Source organism: Pleurodeles waltl, chromosome 4_1, assembly GCF_031143425.1.
Source record: "Pleurodeles waltl isolate 20211129_DDA chromosome 4_1, aPleWal1.hap1.20221129, whole genome shotgun sequence".
Taxonomy (NCBI): domain Eukaryota; kingdom Metazoa; phylum Chordata; class Amphibia; order Caudata; family Salamandridae; genus Pleurodeles; species Pleurodeles waltl.
This window is the reverse complement of record NC_090442.1, coordinates 752,592,056-752,613,519: the sequence shown is the minus strand read 5'-3', so window position 1 is coordinate 752,613,519 and position 21,464 is coordinate 752,592,056.

Below are 21,464 nucleotides of genomic sequence, written 5' to 3'. Positions count from 1 at the left end.
GGACAGGAGGGTCCAGACATGTCCACTCCACCCACAGAAGAGGCCCACAGTGATGACAGCAGCTCTGTCCAACTGGATCTAGACGACAGGAGGAGGACAGGCCCAGGAAACCCACTCTCCACGAGGCCCTCTCCAACATCATGGGAGCCTACCACCATTCCCAGGAGACGATGGCAATGGTACTGGCCAAGTTTCAGGAGACCCAGCGGCTGCAGGAGGAACAGTATCTGGGGTTCAGGGAGGAACTCAAATCCATCAATTCCACCCTGGGCACCCTGGGCACCATTATAGGGGTGCTGAAGGAACTCGTCAACACCAGGACGGACACTGTGGCACAACAAGGGGCCCCTGACACTAGCCTGGATGATGAACTGCCCACCACCTCCGCCGGCGCTAGTGGACAGGAGGCACCGCCACAGGACCACCACACCAGCACCCCACCCCCTGCAGAGGGAGAACCACCCCGCAAACGGTCCCTGAGATCCAGGACAAAGACAGAGAACGATGCCAAGACCCCTGCCAAGAAATGAGACCACCCTGATTGTCATCCATTTGTCCCACCTTGTCACCCTGTCCATACTTAAACTGCCCCAGCTCCACTTCCTATGCCCCTTTGGAAAATGCACCTGTGAGACTAATAGACTGGACTCTGCCACGGACATTCCTCCACCATCACCCCTCACCATTTTACAAACCCCCTCCATTATTGAGCATTTAAATAAACACCCTTGCAGCACAAAACAAGTCTGTCTGTGATTTTGAAATAGTGTATTAGCAATTACAGTGCCAAAATGCTCTTTCAAATGTAATGTCAACATACCTATGTCACACAGCTCTAGTCCATGAAGAAACAAAGCAGATGTCACACAGTGGGACCCACATCTGTGAAATCGAAAGGGAAAGTGACAACTCAGTGACCATACACTGGGTGAAAATGACAGACAGTAGAGAGGTAGTAGATTTAAATTAGATGTAGCAGGCAGTGTTGTCTTCTTACCTGTGTCTCACTGGAAGTATTGCAGGATCACCATGTTCCTGTTGTCGATGTCCTCATCTTCTGCTTCCTCGTCTTCACTGTCCACAGGCTCCACAGCTGCCACAACACCTCCATCTGGACCATCCTCCTGCAGAAAAGGCACCTGTTGTCGCAAAGCCAAGTTGTGAAGCACACAGCAGGCCACGATGATCTGGCACACCTTCTTTGGTGCGTAGAATAGGGAACCACCTGTCATATGTAGGCACTGGAACCTGGCCTTCAGGAGGCCGAAGGTCCGCTCTATAATCCTCCTAGTTCACCCATGGGCCTCATTGTAGCATTCCTCTGCCCTTGTCCTGGGATTCCTCACTGGGGTCAGTAGCCATGACAGGTTGGGGTAACCAGAGTCACCTGCAAATGGCGAGGGACAACTGTTAGATACACACTGACTCATAGGGACATCCACAGACCCAGACAACTATTCACACTGATTTGGGTTGAGGTGCTCACCTAATAGGCACACACGGTGCCTCTGGAGTTACCCATCACATAAGGGATGCTGCTATTCCGCAGGATGTAAGCGTCATGCACTGAGCCAGGGAATTTTGCATTAACATGGGAGATGTACTGGTCTGCCAAACACACCATCTGCACATTCATGGAATGGTAACTCTTCCGGTTTCTGTACACCTGTTCACTCCTGCGGGGGGGACCAAGGTCACATGTCTCCCATCAATGGCACCTATGATGTTGGGGATATGTCCCAGGGCATAGAAGTCACCTTTCACTGTAGGCAAATCCTACACCTGAGGGAAAACAATGTAGCTCCGCATGTGTTTCAGCAGGGCAGACAACACACTGGACAACACGTTGGAAAACATAGGCTGGTACATCCCTGATGCTATTGCCACTGTTGTTTGAAAAGACCCACTTGCTAAGAAATGGAGTACTGACAGCTCCTGCACTTGAGGGGGGATTCCTGTGGGATGGCGGATAGCTGACATCAGGTCTGGCTCCAACTGGGCACACAGTTCCTGGATTGTGGCACGATCAAGCCTGTAGGTGATGATCACATGTCTTTCCTCCATTGTCGATAGGTCCACCAGCGCTCTGTACACCGGAGGATGCCGCCATCTCCTCACATGCCCCAGCGGACGGTGCCTATGGAGGAGAACAGCGAGCACAGAGTCAACCAACTCTGAGGTACGTAAACACAGCTTACTCTGAAAATATTCATAAATCGAAATTTGCCCGTATGAGTGTTTAGGCAAGGCCTAGGTATGTGTGACGCAGTCAAAAATAAAGCCATGTGGGCCCCTGAAATGGCGGCTGCCTGACCTGTAAGGTGGGACAAGGGGATATGAGGTAACTGCGCTGGCGTTGTACACCGTCGCGGTAGGCGGTCGAAGACCGCGGCGCAATTCTGCATTGGTTAACATTGGACCCTATGGGTCTCAGGAGCCAATGACGATGTACGCCGGCGGTGAAGGTACACACGTGACCGCCATTTTATCTCTGTTCAATTACTCGATACCTGATCTTCGACAGGAGAGGAGCTACACTGCAAGTGCTGCTGTGACCTCAGTCTGGAAGAGACAATGGCTCGTGTGTCTGGGGAAAGGGCCCCTGCCTTCAGCAAAGAGGAGTTGGAGAAACTCTTGGATGGGGTCCTCCCCCAGTACACGCTAATCTACGGTCCTCCAGACAAACAGGTAGGTACACTGTGAGCATGCTGTATGGGCAATGCCTGTGTGGATTATGCTGGATGAAAGATAGTGGGGGGTGAGAATGAGGCATGCATGGAACAACGGTGAGTGCATGTGCGTCATGGCAAGGGTAGGGATGCGGGCCAATGACTGTGACGGTGCAGTTGGTAATTACTTTTCTTTTTCCCCGGTACAATTCCTGTAGGTCAGCGCCCACCAGAAGAAGGACATCTGACGTGCCATCGCCAAGGAAGTCCGGACCCTGGGGGTCTACCACAGACGGAGCACCCACTGCCGGAAAAGATGGGAGGACATTCGCTGCTGGAGCAAGAAGACGGCGGAGGCCCAGCTGGTGTTGGCCTCCCAACGTGGAAGGGGTGCCCGTCGCTCCACGACCCCCCTGATGTTCAGGATCCTGGCGGTGGCATACCCGGAGTTGGATGGGCGCTTGAGGGCATCACAGCAGCAACAAGTGGGTGAGTACACTCTCATTCTGCTGATTTAGCATGCATTGTGGGTGTCTGGGTGGGGGAGATGGGCTGTGGGTTCCCCTAGGCCAGGGCGAGTTTGCTAGTTAAGTTCCCTTCTTCAGGCAGGCCCTGTGGCACCCCACCTGTGTACAGTGCCAACTACACCTAGTCAGGCTCCTGTGACATCCATGTGTGTAGAAATCAGCCATAGCTTTGTAAGCCATGTCCCAGGGATTGAATAGTGGACCCCAAGTGCGCAGCGTAGTGCAGGGGGCTTCTGTGTCTGTCGTGTCCGCCAACGGTAGCGGTACTGCATGCACTGAACATGTCTTTCTTCTGTCTTCCCCCCGCTTTTTGTGGTCTCCCTGTACTTGAGTGCATTAGCATCATCAGGCAGAGGAGCAGTGGCACCGGAGCAGGAGGGAGCTGCATCCCACATGGCCCTGGAGGGCGAGACTACGGACTCCGAATTCACCAGTGGGCCGGAGGGCGAGTGGAGCTCCACGGCGGGGACAGGAGCTGACACCAGCGAGACGGACTCATCCTCTGATGGGAGCTCCCTTGCGGTGGTGGCCCCATCTGTGCCCCCCGCATCTACAGGTACAGCCGCCACCCCCCCTACCAGCACCACCCTCCCAGCAGCCCCTCAGCCTTTGCCCCATGCCCGCTCACCCAGGAGGGTGGGCATCACCTTCGCCCCAGGCACCTCAGCCCCTGCCCCAGTCACCCCTGCTGCCCTCAGTGAGGAGGCCATTGACCTCCTCAGGTCCCTCACTGTTGGGCAGTCTACCATTTTGAATGCCATCCTGGGTGTAGAGAGGCAGTTGCAACAAACCAATGCATACCTGGAGGGCATTCACTCTGGTCAGGCAGCCCTTCAGCGAGCTTTTCAGACTCTGGCCTCAGCACTGATGGCAGCCATTGTCCCCGTCTCTAGCCTCCCCCCTCCAACTTCCTCCACCCAGACCCAATCCCCTGTACCTCAGCCTATCCCAAGCACACCATCAGACCAGCATGCACACACCTCAACACACAAAGGAAGCTCTGGCAAACATAAGCACCACACATCACACAGGCACTCATGCAAGCATCACACACATGCAGACACACCAACATCCACTGCCTCCACTGTGTTCCCCTCCTCCTCGTCTCCCTCCTCCCTCCCTGTCAAGTCTCCACTCACACCTGCATGCACTACATACTCAGCCACTACGTCCATCACCAGCACACCCACTACCACACCCCGCTCACGTGCAGTCACCACCCCACTACCATTCACACATCCCCTGTGTCCTCTCCCAGTGTGTCTGTGAGGCCACCTCCCAAGCTACACAAACGCAGCCACACACCCACCCAACAGCCATCCACCTCACGACAGCCTCCAGCCCATGCACCTTCACCCAAAGTCACCAAACGTACACCTCCTACAACCACAACCTCTTCCTCCACTCCCAAACCCCCTCCAGCTACCCGTCCCAGTGTTCCTAAGAAACTTTTCCTGGCCAGCCTTGAACTCTTTCCCTCACCTCCCCCACCCCATCAGTCTCCTAGTGCCCGACTCGCCAGGTCCCAACCTAGCACCTCAGCCACAACATCGGCAGGACCAGTGGTGCCAGTAGTCACCGGATTATGGAGTGCACCAGGCAGCAGGCAGTGTGGCAAGGAGCCACAGCATGGACAGTCCCCCACCTGTCAAGCATAAAAAGTTGTCCAGTGCCCGGTGGGAGAGGGGAAAGAAACCAGCCACCAAAGCTGCTCCGAGGGGTACAGTTGGGAGTGTGGCGACAGCTGCGACACCATCCAAGGTGGGGAAGGGGCAGAATAAAACCGGCAAGCCTGGGAAGATCAGCACGGCAGACAAGACTTCCAGCAGCCACACTGCCCAGGAGGCGACCGCCAGCAGCCACACTGCCCAGGAGAAGACCGCCAGCAGCAGCCCTGCTGCCCAGGAGGCATCCGCCAGCAGCCCCGCTGCCACAGACAGGACCACCAGCAGCAGCCCCGCTGACCAGGAGGCGACAGCCAGCAGCCACACTGCCCAGGAGAAGACCGCCAGTAGCAGCCCCGGATGCCCAGGAGGCGGCCGCCAGCAGCCCCGCTGCCACAGACAGGATCACCAGCAGCAGTCCCGCTGCCCAGGGGGCGACCGCCAGCAGCCACACTGCACAAGAGAAGACCGCCAGCAGCTGCCCCGCTGCCCAGGAGGCGACCGCCAGCAGCCCCGCTGCCACAGACAGGACTGCCAGCAGCAGCCCCGCTGCCACAGACAGGACCGCCAGCAGCAGCCCCGCTGCCCAGGAGGCGACCGCCAGCAGCCCCGCTGCCAGAGACAGGACCGCCTGCAGCAGCCCGCTGCCCGGGAGGCGACCGGCAGCAGCCCCACTGCCACAGACAGGACCGCCTGCCGCAGCCCCGCTGCCCAGGAGGCGAACACCAGCAGCCCTGCAGGCCAGGACAAGACCGCCACCAGCTAAACCGCTTCCAAGGACACCGCCGCCACAAGCAACGCAGGTCAGGACAAGACCGCCACCAGCTGAACCGCTACCAAGGACACCGCCGCCACTAGCACCTCAGGCCAGGACAAGACCGCCACCAGCTGAACCGCTGCCAATGACACCGCTGCCACAAGCACCGCTGCCAAGGACACCGCGCCACCAGCACCGCTGAACAGGACAAGACCGCCACAAGCACCACTGCCAAGGACACAGCCGCCACAAGCACTGCTGCCAAGGACACCGCCACCACAAGCACCGCTGCCAAGGACACCGCTGCCACAAGCACCGCTGCCAAGGACACTGCCGCCTCAAGCACCGCTGAACAGGACACCGCTGCCACCAGCACCGCAGGCCAATAAGCGCCAAAAGCTCTGACGCTAATGAGGCCGCCACAAGCAGGATGAAGCACCCTGGGCACAATGCCCCCCCCAGAACCAGTGGAGACTGTTATCCACTTGAGCGACTGTGGCTTTGCACTCCCCAGGATTGAACAGTGGGCAAACCACCCATTGTAGAGGCTTGTGAGACTGTGGCTTTGCACTCCCCAGGATTGAACAGTGGGCAAACCACCCACTGTAGAGACTTGTGAGACTGTGGCTTTGCACTCCACAGGATTGAACAGTGGGCATGGAGCCCCCTCGTGGATCTGGCATCGTGCACTCAACTAGCTGAGGTGCCCCCCCTTCCCTTCCCCCTGAGGTGCCTGTTTTATTTCCAACTGATGCCCATGCAGTGTTCTCTCCGTCTTGTTTGGGTATTGAGTGTAGGCCTCGCCCATGCCTTTTGGGCCCAGTGATCCACGGACTATGGTGGTGGAATCCCTTGGACTTGTGTTCTTGGTGTATATAATTGTATATAGTATAAATGTATATATTTGTAAATATTTTTGATATGTGTAATTGAATATATCACAATTATTCAACTCATTTCCTTTTGTCCTTGCATTCTTCCAGAGGGGTTTGGGGGGTATAACTGTTATGTATCAATATGTATTAGCGTGTGTGTTGTAGTGGGTGAGGGTGGGGGTGGAGGTGTTGCGTGTTGCGTGTGTGTGTCACTGTCTTTTTCCCTCCCCCCTCCCCTGTGTCGTAGGTGCAGTACTCACCGTTGTCTTATAGAGGCTTTCAGCTAGCCCTCTTTAGCCAAATATCTTTGTTGTGTAGTTCTTTCACCTACTACAGAATGGGATAATAGTTTAGCCCACTTCAGCTATTGGCTAACTTCATTGTGAATGACGGCTTTCCACTTTTAAACAAGGAAAACATCCACACACACAGTTCCCTTCAGTGTCAGTCAGTCAGAAGGTTTTGTTTATTTAGACCCTAATCTATTAGAACCACCATAAGTACAACCATCTCAAAATACAATAAATACACAAAAATAAAATAATACACCCACAGGAAAAAACGCTCTTCTAAACACAAAATTCTCATCTACACAGCATCGCTGTCTTTCTCATTAACCACCAAGGGCCTGATTTATGAAAAGTTTGCACTGCCTGTATGTCATTTTTTTACAAAAAAGCGGCGCAAATTTACAAAATATAATTCAATTTTGTATGTTTAAGCTGCTTTTTCATCAAAAAATGACATAAAGTTGGAGTTAAGTTTTCATAAATAAGGCTTCAAGTCTTTTAAAACACATGTAACGCCAATTAAAAACCTCCTGATTGAACAAATACCATCCAGGAACCTGATATACCTTAATGTATTAAGGGGGTTATTACAACTTTGGAGGAGGTGTTAAACCGTCCCAAAAGTGGCGGTAAAGTGACGGATATACCACCAGCCGTATTACGAGTCCATTATATCCTATGGAACTCGTAATACGGCTGGTGGTATATCCGTCACATTTGGGACGGATTAACACCTCCTCCAAAGTTGTAATAACCCCCTAAGTGTTCATTTCAGTTGAAAATCCCCCCAAAAACTGACAATTTAATAAAATATGTGCCCCATTGCAGTTTGTATTCATACCACATGTACACACCCTGATTTATGTACATCCTTGCCACAGATGTGAATGAGAATGACTTAGGCCCTCATTCCGACCCTGGCGGTTTCAAACCGCCAGGGTGGAGGGCAGAAGAAGCACCGCCAACCGGCTGGCGGTGCTTCCCGGGCCATTCTGACCGCGGCGGTAAAGCCGCTGTCAGAAAAGGGGAACCGGTGGTTTCCCACCGGTTTTCCCCTTGCCCAGGGAATCCTCCATGGCGGCGCTGGGGATTCCCACCCCCTTCCCGCCAGCCTGTTCCTGGCGGTTTACACCGCCAGAAAGAGGCTGGCGGGAACGGGTGTCGTGGGGCCCCTGGGGGCCCCTGCACTGCCCATGCCACTGGCATGGGCAGTGCAGGGGCCCCCTAACAGGGCCCCACAAAGATTTTCACTGTCTATCGCGACGGGTGCCACTGCACCCGTCGCACCCCTGCAAATCCGCCGGCTCCATTCGGAGCCGGCTTCCTCTTTGCAGGGGCTTTCCCGCTGGGCCGGCGGGCGATCTTTTGGAGATCACCCGCCGGCCCAGCGGGAAAGTTGAAATGACCCCCGCGGTCATTTGACCGCGGTGCGGTCTTTGGGCGGTTTCCGCCCGGCGGGCAGCACCCGCCGCCCGCCGGGGTCGGAATGACCCCCTTAATCATCTACTTGATATTAGCTGTAACACTCACCACAGATGTTAAGGAGAATAGCCCAAGCATTCGATTTAGGTGAATGTGAATGTAGAGTTATGTTTTGAATACCATAATGCAAGTAGTTTGTTCGGAATATACTCAAGGCCTGTAATGATGTTGATAGGTTGTTTTTAAATCAGTAGTTGTACGTATGAAACGGAGGAAGAGTATGTGGAATGCATAGGTATGAATGAGAGGAATGCTATTGTGCTTTTAAGAATGATAATCATGTCGAGGTTTATGATTGTGATACAATAAGTAAAAATGTACAATAGTGAATACTAAGGTGAATATACATGATTGTGTATTTTATAATAAAGAGTATTAATCAACAAAACTGTATGCACTGAGCCTTGTATGTGTATCCATGAAAAAAAAGTTTCCAGAAGATTGGAAACATAAGGTATACTGGGGTTCCTATCCTCAATTACACCCCCAGAGCATCCAATGCCGATTTTACACTCCTGTCTTCATAACAACGGTTTGTCCCAGCTCTATCAATACTGTATGTCTTTGCTTGGGACCGGGCAATGCCTCGGTACATGGAAAACTATTGAAAACTGCATAGACAATTTCCTGCCTAAGTACTGCACGCCCTGATCTGTGGCATACTTTTCTTGTGAGTGCCAGCAACTCTAATTTGGAGATCTTTATCCCCAACTTCTTCTCCTGTTTTATTGTTAATGTTCTACAAATTGCAAGCAATGCTTTGCCCAGTTCAGTTAACTTCCTTTAACCTCACCTTTGCATAGAGAAGATATTTTAAGCTTCCTTCCCTAGCTAGCCCCGACCAGAACCTTATTGCAGCTGCATACCCTAGGTAGGTCTGAGCCGTCATTTTGGTTTTGATTCTTATAGCCTGAATTATAGATGACAGTGGCAATCCTAGCAGTCTTTTCATACAATTTCCTTCCTTGTATTTCCAGTCCAGTTTACCGCATAAACGTAATAATTCCAGACCATATTAGAACATCGGAATGTTGCAAGCTCCATTGGAGACAATGGAGTGCTTAGGGCGTTTACTGGCCTATAAAAGCCCAGAGCATCAACATTCCAGTGTTCTTTGTTCACAGCAACAGCTGTGAACAAAGGCCTCACAGAACCCATGGGGATTTTAATCCCCTCGGGCTTCATGAGGACTTTGTTTTATTTATTAGAACATTCTTCCCTCTAGTGGTGGAATGTTCTAATAGACTGAGAGAGCGTAGCTTACATAACCTATATTAAAATGAAATGCTTATATCAATGTGTAATGATGCTGCATAGAAAACAATAATAATAGCGGTTTTGCTTAAACGTGCACCTGAATTGTGATCACGGTAAATGGCCACCAATGAATACACAAACTAATAAAATGTTTATGTTATGTTTAATTAAGCTTATACTAACATTTATGTTATTGCATTTGTATTGAAAATCTTTATAGGCCTTAAGTTAGCGTGAGCTATGGGTTTTAGCTACCCAGCTCTCATATTAAATGCATTTTTCTGTTTTTCCAGTGTGCTGACTCGCAAAGGGCCATGACCCTGCAAATGTTATTTTTCTTCAACTTGGAAGACAAATGTATCTATGTTAATTCCGTTCCCAAGCGCATATTTGGTGCCTTGGTTTAAAAAGTTATGTGAAAACTGAAACAAATGTAGATTAATGAAATGTACAAGGTCACTTAGACCAATGGACAATGAATCTGCTGACCCAAAAGACATGCCAAAGAGTGAAGTAACACCGGACGTGCCACCTCCAAAGACGTCAATTATGAAGACCAATCAAAGACGACGAACTAATGTGGGGTGACAATTGGGATTACCAAATGCTAAATTTGATAGGTTAAAGATAGTGGGGTATAGTTAATGTCCAATAGAATTTTGGGGTAATGTACTACAAAAAAGGGATAAAAACCCATGTCACAGAAGGGTCATTAGAATTAGGTAGGGAATGCTATTGATTTTATCCAAAAACTCTGTCACTCTGTTTGGTGACTTTGAGACTTATTAAAACCATCCTCACCCATAGACTGCCCATTTACACTTTTCCTCCTTACGAGGGAAGTGACCCCTATTCCCTTTAGTTGAGTTTAGACTGATGGCGTTTTGACTGATGTCCTGAAGACGAAGACTGATCCTGAATGCTGACCTAATCATTGGAGGGTAATTATGACAACATAATTTGTAATTTGTCTGTTTGCTTTTCCTTTCTAGGTACCAACTGCTTAATTTTGACAGAGACCATAGCTAGATGTTTTCCAAATTGGTGTTCTAAATTGTTTTGCATGAAGCCCAACATGCCAATGCTAATTAGTGGTTAGGACAGGTGATCATCAAATTGACGCAAATAGACAAACGACTGACATTATGCTATGTTGAACTGAGGCGTATTTGACACTTTGGTGTATTCTGATCTATGTTTGCGCCGTGTAATATTCTGATGTTTATGATTCTTGCCTTGTTGAAATCTTACCAAAGTTGCCATATCGTAACTATGATGTTGTGTTTCTTGGCTTTGAGACTGACGCACTTAATTTTAGATTGTAACTAATAGGGAATAAACTTCAAAAAATTCTATTAAAGGTGTGGTTATTCATGGCTGAAAGGTCATGGTTGCGTCGTCAATTTGATTAATGTCTTTGACCAAAGTGAAATGTATTGTGGTGATAAATATTGATGACATTATTGATATATTGATTGACATATTGATCAGCTATCTCGTGCTACGGTGTCTCTCAACTGGGTCAAAAGATTCATTGGCCTAAAACGAGTCCTAATGTGTAATAAATTAACATAAAAGGACGCGTTAACAGATTCAGAGCATGGCAGACGCATAATGATCCAGCTCCGGAGGGGCCAGCTGAAGAACTCCGACCCAGCGCGCCAGCCGGGGCCGCCCACGCACGAAATCCGATTGCTGCGCGGTTGACCAGTGGGTGGTGCGGCTGGACCCTCGTGTCGGACCCGGGGGACGCTGCGGTCTGAGCGGGTCCACCCGGATCGGGCGGAGGCCTGCGGCCCCTCCTCCCCTTTAAAGCCGCGGCCTCACGTGGAGAGGCGGGCCGCGGCAGGTGCGGGGGGAGCGGCCTGCGGGTGACGGCAGAGGCGGCCAAACCCTGAGTTTGGACGGCGGGACCCGGCAAACATGTGGGGGCACCAGGGGACCCGTTGAGGCCTCCCCTGAAGGGGCGCCTCACTCAAAATCGGGAAAGCGGGCACGGCCCTGCTCCCATTGGGGCCGCCCCGGGAGCGCAGACACACGCCCGAACGAACATCAGCGAGCCGCAGCAGTGAGCGGCAGGCGGACCCCCCCGGCGGTAGTCAACATGAAGATCGCCAGGAGGGGGAGTGACACCCCTTATTTCTCCCCCCGGAGGAGGCGCGGACAGTTTAGAACCACCATTTGGGGGCCAGAATGGAGGAACCGTGGTCCCTCCGTGCATCCTGGTGCACCACCGGCCTTTGAGCGCACGGATCGTGCAGGCGAGGGAGAACACCCACGGGCGCACTGGTGCCACCGGGGAAGAGGTGGGTGCATCGAGTGGGGGATCGGCTGGGCCCCGGCAGCAGCGGGCACCTGACACCGACTGATGCAGCGGGCCCTGCCGGCGGGGGCAGGCGAAGGGGCCGGTGCGGCCAATGGCGGCAATCGCTTGCGACTGACTACATCAGAGCCCCCCGCCCCTGAGGCTGTGCTCGGCCGGCGGAGTGCCTAGGGCCTGCCCTGAGACGACCACGAATGGAAACCAAGGCTGCGGAGACCGAGACGAAGGGTCAATCTCAGTGGCGACTCTCACGGTAGCGCACGGGTCAGCTGCTGGGCCCCCCCCCCTGGGGTACACCCCCTGGCTGGACCGATGCCCCCCAAGGGCTGACACAAGAGCAGAGCCATGGACCCCCCAACACCGCCTGGGGACGGTGTAGCGGACTCACTGAACCAGCCACACACCAAAGTCCAAGACACCCTAGACAAGATGCGGGGGGCTATAGAGGACACAAAGTCAACTTTGCAGCGAGACATCAACCAAGTCGCGATTGAGGTGGGACTCTTGAGAGCTGAACATCATAAACTGGCTGACAGAGTCAAAGAAACGGAAACCACGCTGGCGGACATCACCCCGAGGCAGAAAGACATGGCGGCGGAAGTAACCTCACTAGCTGACAGAGTAGCAAGACTTGAACGCGCTGAAGATGCAGAAGGGAGAAATAGAAGGAACAACTTACAAGTGGTGGGCCTCCCTGAAGGGTCCGAAGGGGCTAACATGGTGGAATTCCTGGAGAAATGGATGAGCACGGTGGTTGCACCGGGATGCTTGACTCCCTACTTCACGTTGGAACGCGCCCACTGTGTGCCATCGAGACCACTTGCTCCTGGCAGACCCCCCGCGCTGTAATCGCTAAACTTTTGCACTACAAGGACAGGGATATTCTTCTACAGAAAGCCAGAGAAATGGGCCCGTTTAAGGTAGCAAATGGGGAAGTGACACTATTCCGATTATTACACGCACCTGCATAGGAGACCTAGCAATCTGGAACCAGTAACATTTGACAATTATCTGCGGCAGACCCCGCTCCGGGAGCTGAGACTAGAGGACAGGGACAGCCTGGGGGGGGCGGTGACTATAGAAGAGATCAATGATGCCATAGCACAACTGGCCTCTGGGAAGACCCCCGGAACAGACGGTCTTCCTATGGATTTTTACAAAAAATACAAATCCTTGTTAGCCCCTAGCTTGGCGGGAACGTATGCGGAGGCGGTGCAGTGCGGAGAGTTACCAGACACGCTGCGCGAAGCACTGGTAGTGCCCCACCCTAAGACCACCAACAGGGAGGCCTCGGTGACCGACTTCCGCCCGCTATCAATGCTGAACAGCGACTTTAAGATCCTCAGTAGGATCTTGGCCGACTGCCTGCTTCCCCATATGCCCACGCTGATACACGCAGATCAAAACTGCTTCATTCCGGGTCACAGCACCTCCCTGAACCATAGGCGTATCTTCTCTATCATGTATATGCCCAAAGAGTCGATTCCGCCGATGGGGCTCCTGCTGGCGGTGGACTTCGAGAAGGCTTTTGATTCGATTAGGTGGGACTACCTGAGGTCGGTGATGGTGAGAATGGGCCTGGGTGAGAACTGGGTGAGGTGGGTGGACCTACTGTACTCGTCCCCACTGGCAAGAGTGAAGACGGGTAGAACTATTTCCAGAACATATCCGGTGTTTCGCAGAACCAGACAGGGGTTCCCCCTTTCCCCACTACTGTTTGCCCTGGCGATTGAGCCCCTCGCGACCCGACTGCAGGAGGAGGGAGCGGGAAGGGGGGTAGTATGTGGGCCAACTGAACATATTGTCTCCTTGTATGCCGATGACATACTAATATACCTCCGAGACAGTACCAGTGGCCTCCCCTGGGCCCTTAGGGTATTGGAGGACTTTGGTGAGGTTTCCGGACTGCACCTAAACCGCGGCAAAACGTATGTGTTTCCCCTGACTCCTGGTAGTGAGCGCCCAGCAACATGCCCGATAGACGTGAACTGGGTCCCACGAACCTTCAAGTATCTGGGTATTCAGATATTCCACGAGCTGGGAGATCTCAGGGAGGGTAATCTGGGCAGGGCGCTGCGATCCCTGAGGTCCTCGGTAGGATTCCGGCACTCTCTGAAGCTATCAGTAATGGCCAGAGTGGCACTGTCCAAAATGATTATGCTTCCCCGACTCTATTCCTTTGCTAACCTACCGCTGCTGATCCCCCCATCATGGTTTCGTGACCTGAACATGCTGCTAAGAGAACTAATCTGGGACGATGGTCGCAGACGCACAGCACTTACAACCCTCTGCAGGCCGACTCATATGGGAGGACTGGGCGCCCCGACTTTGAGGCTTATTACCTGGCATCCCAACTACAGTGGGTGTCTGGTTGGCTGACGGGCAGAGGACTACTGGACTTGTGCACACTCCAGGGGATAATAGAAGCAGCATGGATTGTGGCACGCATGATAGGCAGGAAGATAGCCCTACCTGGTAGCAACATAATGACGAGTGTCGCATTGGCATGCTGGAAGAGGTGCATGAAAAGAGTGGGAGTGGGCCCCCCATATTCTCCGGCTTTGCCGCTTTCGGCGCTAGCTCTGGAAGCTGGGGGGAAGGGCCCAGGAAGCATCGGACTTGGCCCATGGACAAGAGCAAGGATTGAGACTGTGAGTGGGCTTTTTAACGGGGAAGTACTGAGGGAATTCTCTGACCTAATGGGAGTGGGTGTCCCCCGGGCCAGTTCCTACTTTTCGGGAGGCTGGTTCACACCCTGAAAGACCACTGGTGCACGATAAATGCAGAGCCCGCAGTCCATGGGGTGCTGCACCTCCTATTGACATCTGGGGAGGAACCCCATCTGATAGCCAAAATTTACCGGGCCCAGGCTGTATTAGACCCCTTGTAATCCCTTAGGGAGCGATGGGGAGGCACTATTGGGCGGGAATTAACTGACTTAGAATGGAACAAAGCACTGGCATACCCCCGGGTGATCTCTCGTAACATGCGATTAAGATACATCCAATATAATTATCTACACAGAACGTACCTCACACCACACAGACTATTCCGAATATACGGAGGGACCCCCAGGACATGCCCAAGATGACGGGGGGTGAAGCGGATTTTGACCATATGGTGTGGGAGTGCTCAGTGCTTCAAGTTGGTTGGAAGGAGGCACTGGCTGTCCTCTCTCAGCTATTCGGAGTGGAGCTACGCCCCACCCCGGACCTGTGCCTGTAGGGTCTCAGGCCGACTGAGTTAAAGGGGAAAGTAAGAGGGCGTTTCCTGGACCTAACGCTGGCCCTTTATAAAAGGCTGATCTCAAAGGGCTGGAAGGCCTCGGTCCACCCCTCGCTAACTAACTGGAAAAGGGATGTTCTGAAATGGTCCAGGGCCGAACTGCAGGTCCTGAAGGCCAAGGAGGCCAAGGGCATCCGTCAGGTTCTTATCGCCCGACCTGGGAACACCTGGTGACGACATGGGATGGGCTATCCAAGAGAACAACAACCGCCGAAGTAGGAGTAGGAGAGGGTTAGCATACCTTAGGGGGTGTTCCCGAGCAGGAAGTTACCCAAGAGGTGCCTTGAGATCCCCGTACTGACACCCGGTCCGCATGGAGAAATGGAAAAAAGAGACGTACGAGTCGCCACCAGCCACAATGCCACAAGAGCCGGGGTTGGAAAGAGTGGACTCCTGCCCCATTCACACACTGGTGCGCCCCGAGCATGGCCTTTACATTTATGTTACTGTGCCCTAGCTCCTTAAAGATTATTAACCACAAATCTCACCCACGCAATGCTGTAAAGTTGACCTTCTGTTTAGTTTACATACCCTTCCTACCCCCCTAATTTCCTTTTTCTTCCTTCTTCTTCCTTTTCCTCCCCATATTTTCCTTCTTCCTTTCCTTATGGTTTCTCCTCCAAGTTGTAAATAGGAACGGGCTTTTTCTTCTTAAACTTGTTACTCATATACACAAATCAATGCTATAGATCAACGGTGAGCACTGCACAGATGGTCAATGGGTTTGGAGCACTAGAGTCAGGACTCGACAAACGCATAAATACTAATATGTGCGCCGCAGGAATATACAATGAAGCACGAGTAATGTATATCACAAGTGTGGCTAGTCTAAACGATCATGTATAACTAGTGTAAGTGATTACTTTGAATAGACATACAAATGTATAATAACAAATGTTAATAAAAATATATTTAAAAAAAAAAAAAAAGGACGCCTTAACAGTTCTGGTAGCAGAGCGAGGGTTTGGCCCTTTGGGGCCCTAGGACGGAGAATCATTGTTTAAATTGTTTTTCTGTGATAATACTGAAGCAGAACTGAGATTCCTGTGCCCCAAGATTACCAAATAAATTGGCAAGGTGCATCAGAGATTACCAAACCTGGCAGATAAATACAAAATTGACATTGAAAACACTAAACATTCGAAAAGAAGCTACAGATTAGATTTTGATTCTAAAGATTTTGAGCACATGAGGTCTACTGAAATGAAGGCGCATTTAAAAGAATTGTTGCAAAGTGCGTAAATTTAGGGTGCATTAGAAAAATGGGAAGGCAGATGGGCAAAGAAAAGAGATAAGGAAAAAGGTGACAGTCCAGGGTCAAGTCAAGCCAAAGCCTCACCCGATACAGAATCAGTAAAAATACTACCCATGAGAGAAACAGCTGGTGGTGTTTTAGTACATGTACCGTGGTCCAGAGGAGACATCCTATCCTTTACTAATGATTATCCCAGATTGAGGGAGAAACCGATCGAGTGGTACCAGCAAATAGATAGGTTTGTGAAGCTTGCGAACTGTCTCTGGGAAGACTTGAATACCTTGTTTGAGATCATTGTTCCGCCTGATTTGTGGCTTGAGTGTAAGAGAGGGGTAGATTGGCCGACGAAGGAGCCGGCAAGGGATAAGGTGACCGGAGCTCCCTCTGAAGAGGTGATGAAGTGCTATCACAAGGTGATTGAGTTTTTTAAACAAAAGGTGTCGCCGAAGGTGACTGATTGGCAGAAAATCGACCGGACCTCGCAAGAGGTTAAGGAATCAATACATGCTTACTATGAGAGGTTGTTAAAGGCATTCAAACACTACAGTGGTACTGAGACCATTGAGCCGAAAGACATGAATCCTCTTGTGTTCAGATTTGTTGAAGGGTTAAGACCAGAGGTCGGTCAAATGATTAAGAATCATTTGATTTGTTGGCAAGCGAAGCCGATTGATGAAGTGTTGCAGTATGCACAATATTGTAGCGACGAAATAGAGTTGAAGCAGAAAAAGTTGAAAGAGAAAGTGATGGTGATGTAGATAAGGGCTGCACAGGCAGGAATACAGGGAAATGGAGTCCAGCAGATGATACAGCAGCAACCGCAAATGAATGGTGTGTTTCAGGCACAACTGAGAGGTCGAGGCCGAGGGTTCGTGAATCGCGGTCCAGACTTGAATACCGTTGTGGTTCAAAATGACGAACAAGGGGTGAAAAAGATGTCACCATGTCACGCGTGCGGGAGCGTGGGGCACTGGAAACGGGAGTGCCCGAATGTGGTGCAGGATGGTGTTGTTCAACAAAGCACTAATGCCGGTACATTGCAAAATGTAAGAGGTCCAAAACTGAGACATCAAAATCCGAATTTTCAAAATAACCTGGTACAAATGCAAGGGGTACAGCCCATGCAGAAAATGCAAATGCCGCGTTTCCAGCCAGCGCAGATGCAGCAAGTACAACAGCAGGTCCCCATGGTACCTAGACAGCAAATGCAATTACCCATGGCTCCAATGGGACAGCAGCAGGTCATGCTTCCTCAACAGGTCACAGGTCAGGTAATGAGTCAAAATAATACAGTACAGCAATTCCCTTTACGAGGTGAAAATGGCATGAATGAAGAATGGTAGGATGATAGCTCAGATAGTGAAGAGTGCAGGCTTGCAGCATCCTTAGAGGTGGATCAAAGGGGTCCCTATGTGGAAGGGAAGGTAATGGGTTACAAAGTCTTGTTCTTGGTCGACACTGGAGCTACACGTTCTACAGTCAGGAGTGCAGAGGTTCCAAAATTACCGCTTTCGGGGCGTACCATAAGGGTAGTCGGAGTAGAAAACCAGTACCTGACAAACCCGATTACAGATCCAATGCAAGTTGAGATCGGCAACTTCCAGGGACTGCATAGATTTGTAGTCTGTGATTCAAGTCCGGTATCCCTACTGGGAAGGGACTTACTGTGCAAGACAAAATGTTTGATTACCTGTTCCAGTGATGGAATCGAAGTACAGACAAATAGTGACGATGAAGAAGACGAAGGTCAGTTCTCAGAAGAAGAGACAGGGACGGCAAATGAGGATTATCCTTTGATTACCTTGTTTCCGATGCTTACGATGATTGATTTTCCTGTCGAGTTACAGGGAACAGTGACAGAGAGAGTGTGGGATCTGACAGGAAAGGAAGTAGGACTCATAAAAGGCGTGGAACCAGTTAAAGTACAAGTAAAGCCGAATGCAGTGTTTCCCCAGGTACCACAATATCATATGGCACAAGATGTTCTAATTGAAGTGTCACAAATAATTGCAGATTTTCTGAAACAGGTAGTCCTGAAAGAAGTTTTGAGCAGTCCATGTAATTCTTCATTAATTGGTCTGAAAAAGCTGTGTGGGAAAGTCCTAATTGTGCAGGATTTGAAAAAAATAAATGAAATTGTGGTAAAATGATGCCCCATAGCGCCCAATCCAGCAGTTATCATGTTTCAGGTTCTGTGTGATGCTGAATGGTTCACTGTTATAGATTTGTCACAAGCATTCTTTTCTATACCTCTTCACGAGGACAGTCAATTTTTGTTGAGTTTCAAATTCCTAGACAAGGTGTGCAGTTGGTGCAGAATTCCTCAAGGATTTTCTGAATCACGTCTATCGTTAATCAGATATTGAAAAAGGACTTAGAATCTTTAGTACTGCCTTTTAACTCGACTCTAGTGCAGTACATCGATTACTTACTGATTGCATCCAAAACAAGGGACAACTGTAAATATGATACAATTGCCTTACTGAATAATTTGGAAAAGAACGGACATAAGGTGTCACCCAAGAAGCTGCAATATTGTCAGAAAGAGGTGAAATACCTAGGGCATCTAATTGAAAGGGGGTCCAGGAGAATATCGAAGGAAAGAATAACAGCCATTACAAATGAACCCCCCCAACAACGAAGAGAGATGTCAGAATGTTCCTGGGAATGGTGGGCTACTGTCGCCAGTGGATACCCAACTTCTCGATCATCTCAAAACCTTTGATAAAACTGACAGGCAAAGAGATCAAAGATGAGCCATATACCATAGCCTTGTCCAAAGAAGAGCTTGAGTCATTCAAGGAATTGAGAGAGTGCATGTGCAGGGCACCAGCGTTAGGAATGCCTGATTATACTAAACCTTTTCTACTGTTTTGTCATAAACGTGATGAGTGTTCTTTGTCTGTCTTGACACAGGTCCATGGAGGTGCAAATCGCCCTGTAGCGTATTTTTCAGCTACCGTGGACCCCGTTGCAGCAGCCTTACCGGGTTGTTTGCACGCAGTTGCAGCAGTTGGTCAAAGCCTTATGCAGTGTGAAGGCATAATCATGGGATACCCTCTAACAGTAATGGTTCCGTATTCAGTTGAAATTTTGTTGACCCAAACTCAGCACATGACAAATGCCCGTCTTACTAAATATGAGACAATCATACTGGGGTCACCAAATGTTTCGCTGAAACGATGTACTGTGTTAAACCCGGCAACTCTGCTTCCTGCTGAAAGTACTGAAGTTAATAATGAGGAAGAATTTGAACATGATTGTCTTGAGGTAACGGAATTATGTACAAAGCCACGACCAGATATTCAAGGCAAACAGCTGAAAGAAAATGACTGCATTATGTTTGTTGATGGGTCTTGTTTAAGAGATTCCGTCGGAACACTGAGGGCTGGTTTACGCTGTATGTACCATAGCTGGTATCATTGAAGCTTTCTGGCTTGAGAAAGTGTTTTCCGCACAAGTGGCAGAATTAATTGCCCTTACTAAGGCGTGCCACGCAGCTGTGAATCTGAGAGTCACTATCTATACTGATAGCAGATATGGATTCGGAATTGTACATGATTTTGGCCAACTGTGGTCGCAGAGAGGTTTCATGACCTCTTCTGGGTCTCCTATGAAAAATGGGGAACAAATAAAGGATTTGTTACATGCAATTCAGTTACCTCTTGAAAGTGCTGTGGTGAAATGCAATGCTCACGTTAAGTCACAAGACTTTGGGGGTCATTCTGACCTCCGCAGTAAAAGGCCCTTACCGCCGGTCAGAAGTCCGCCATTCTACCGCCGCAGCCGCAGTAAACCGCCACGGTCATTCTGACCACCAACTGTGAAACCGCCGAAAATCCGACATCCAAGGAAGGCCGCCACATCAGCGGGCCGCGGAAAACTGGAGATGACCAAACCTCCACCGTCACGCCAACACAAACACGCCCATGCCATTCTGACCCACGAATCCATGCGGCAGTCTTTCAACCGCGGTATTCCATTGGCGGTACACACCACCGCGCTCAAAATACACACCCAGCTCCAAAACACTGCCACATTGGACATTTTGAAATACGCACACCTGAGACACATACAAACAACACTCCCACACATCCAATCAACTATAAAACACACACCCACGTCACCCACAAACCCCCACTAGTTGGAAATCGGAGCGAAGGCGAGAGCGAGAGAGATAGAGATAGCGAGCACAGCAATAGAAAACCCCAGCACACACAGGAACCCAACTTCATCACCCACACCACATCTACGCACACATCACCACGCACATCACCACAAACACCACCCCACACCTCATCCACACCACCCCATGGCACCCCAAAGACACCCAAGGTTTTCGGACCAAGAACTCCGGGTCATGGTGGAGGAAATCATGAGGGTTGAGCCCCAGCTCTTCGGCATACAGGTGCAGCACACCACCATAGCAAGGAAGGCTGAGCTATGGCAAAGGATCGTAGACAGGGTCAACGCTGTGGGACAGCATCCCAGAAATCGGGAAGATATCAGAAAGCGATGGAACGACCTACGGGGGAAGGTGCGCTCGATGATCTCCAGGCACAACATCGCTGTGTAGAACAGTGGCGGCGGACCCCCACCCACCCCACCCCAATTCACAGCATGGGAGCAAGAGGTGGTAAACATCCTGCATCCTGATGGCCTCGCTGGAGTACACGGAGGAATGGACTCTGGTAAGTCGAATCTCAACTACTTCACCCCCCCCAACCACCAGCATGCCAACCCCCCCCCCCCCACCCCCAATATCACCCCCCAGCACATAACCTCCTTGCCAATGTCTCACCAGCACAACCCACCCTAAACAACACCAACCCCTGAATGCCAACACAAACCATAGACAGCCACCACCAAAGCATGACCATTGCACATACCCATACACCCCCCCCCCAAACCCTCACAACACCTCCCACAAGGGAATGCCAGCACTGGGGGACAAGGGCACTCAAAATGCACGCCATGGCACACACAGAAACAATAACCATACTCCTTTACCCCTGCAGGGCCCGAACGCCAACACACCGCCACGGAGGGTCCAGATTTGTCCATCCCACCCCCAGAACAG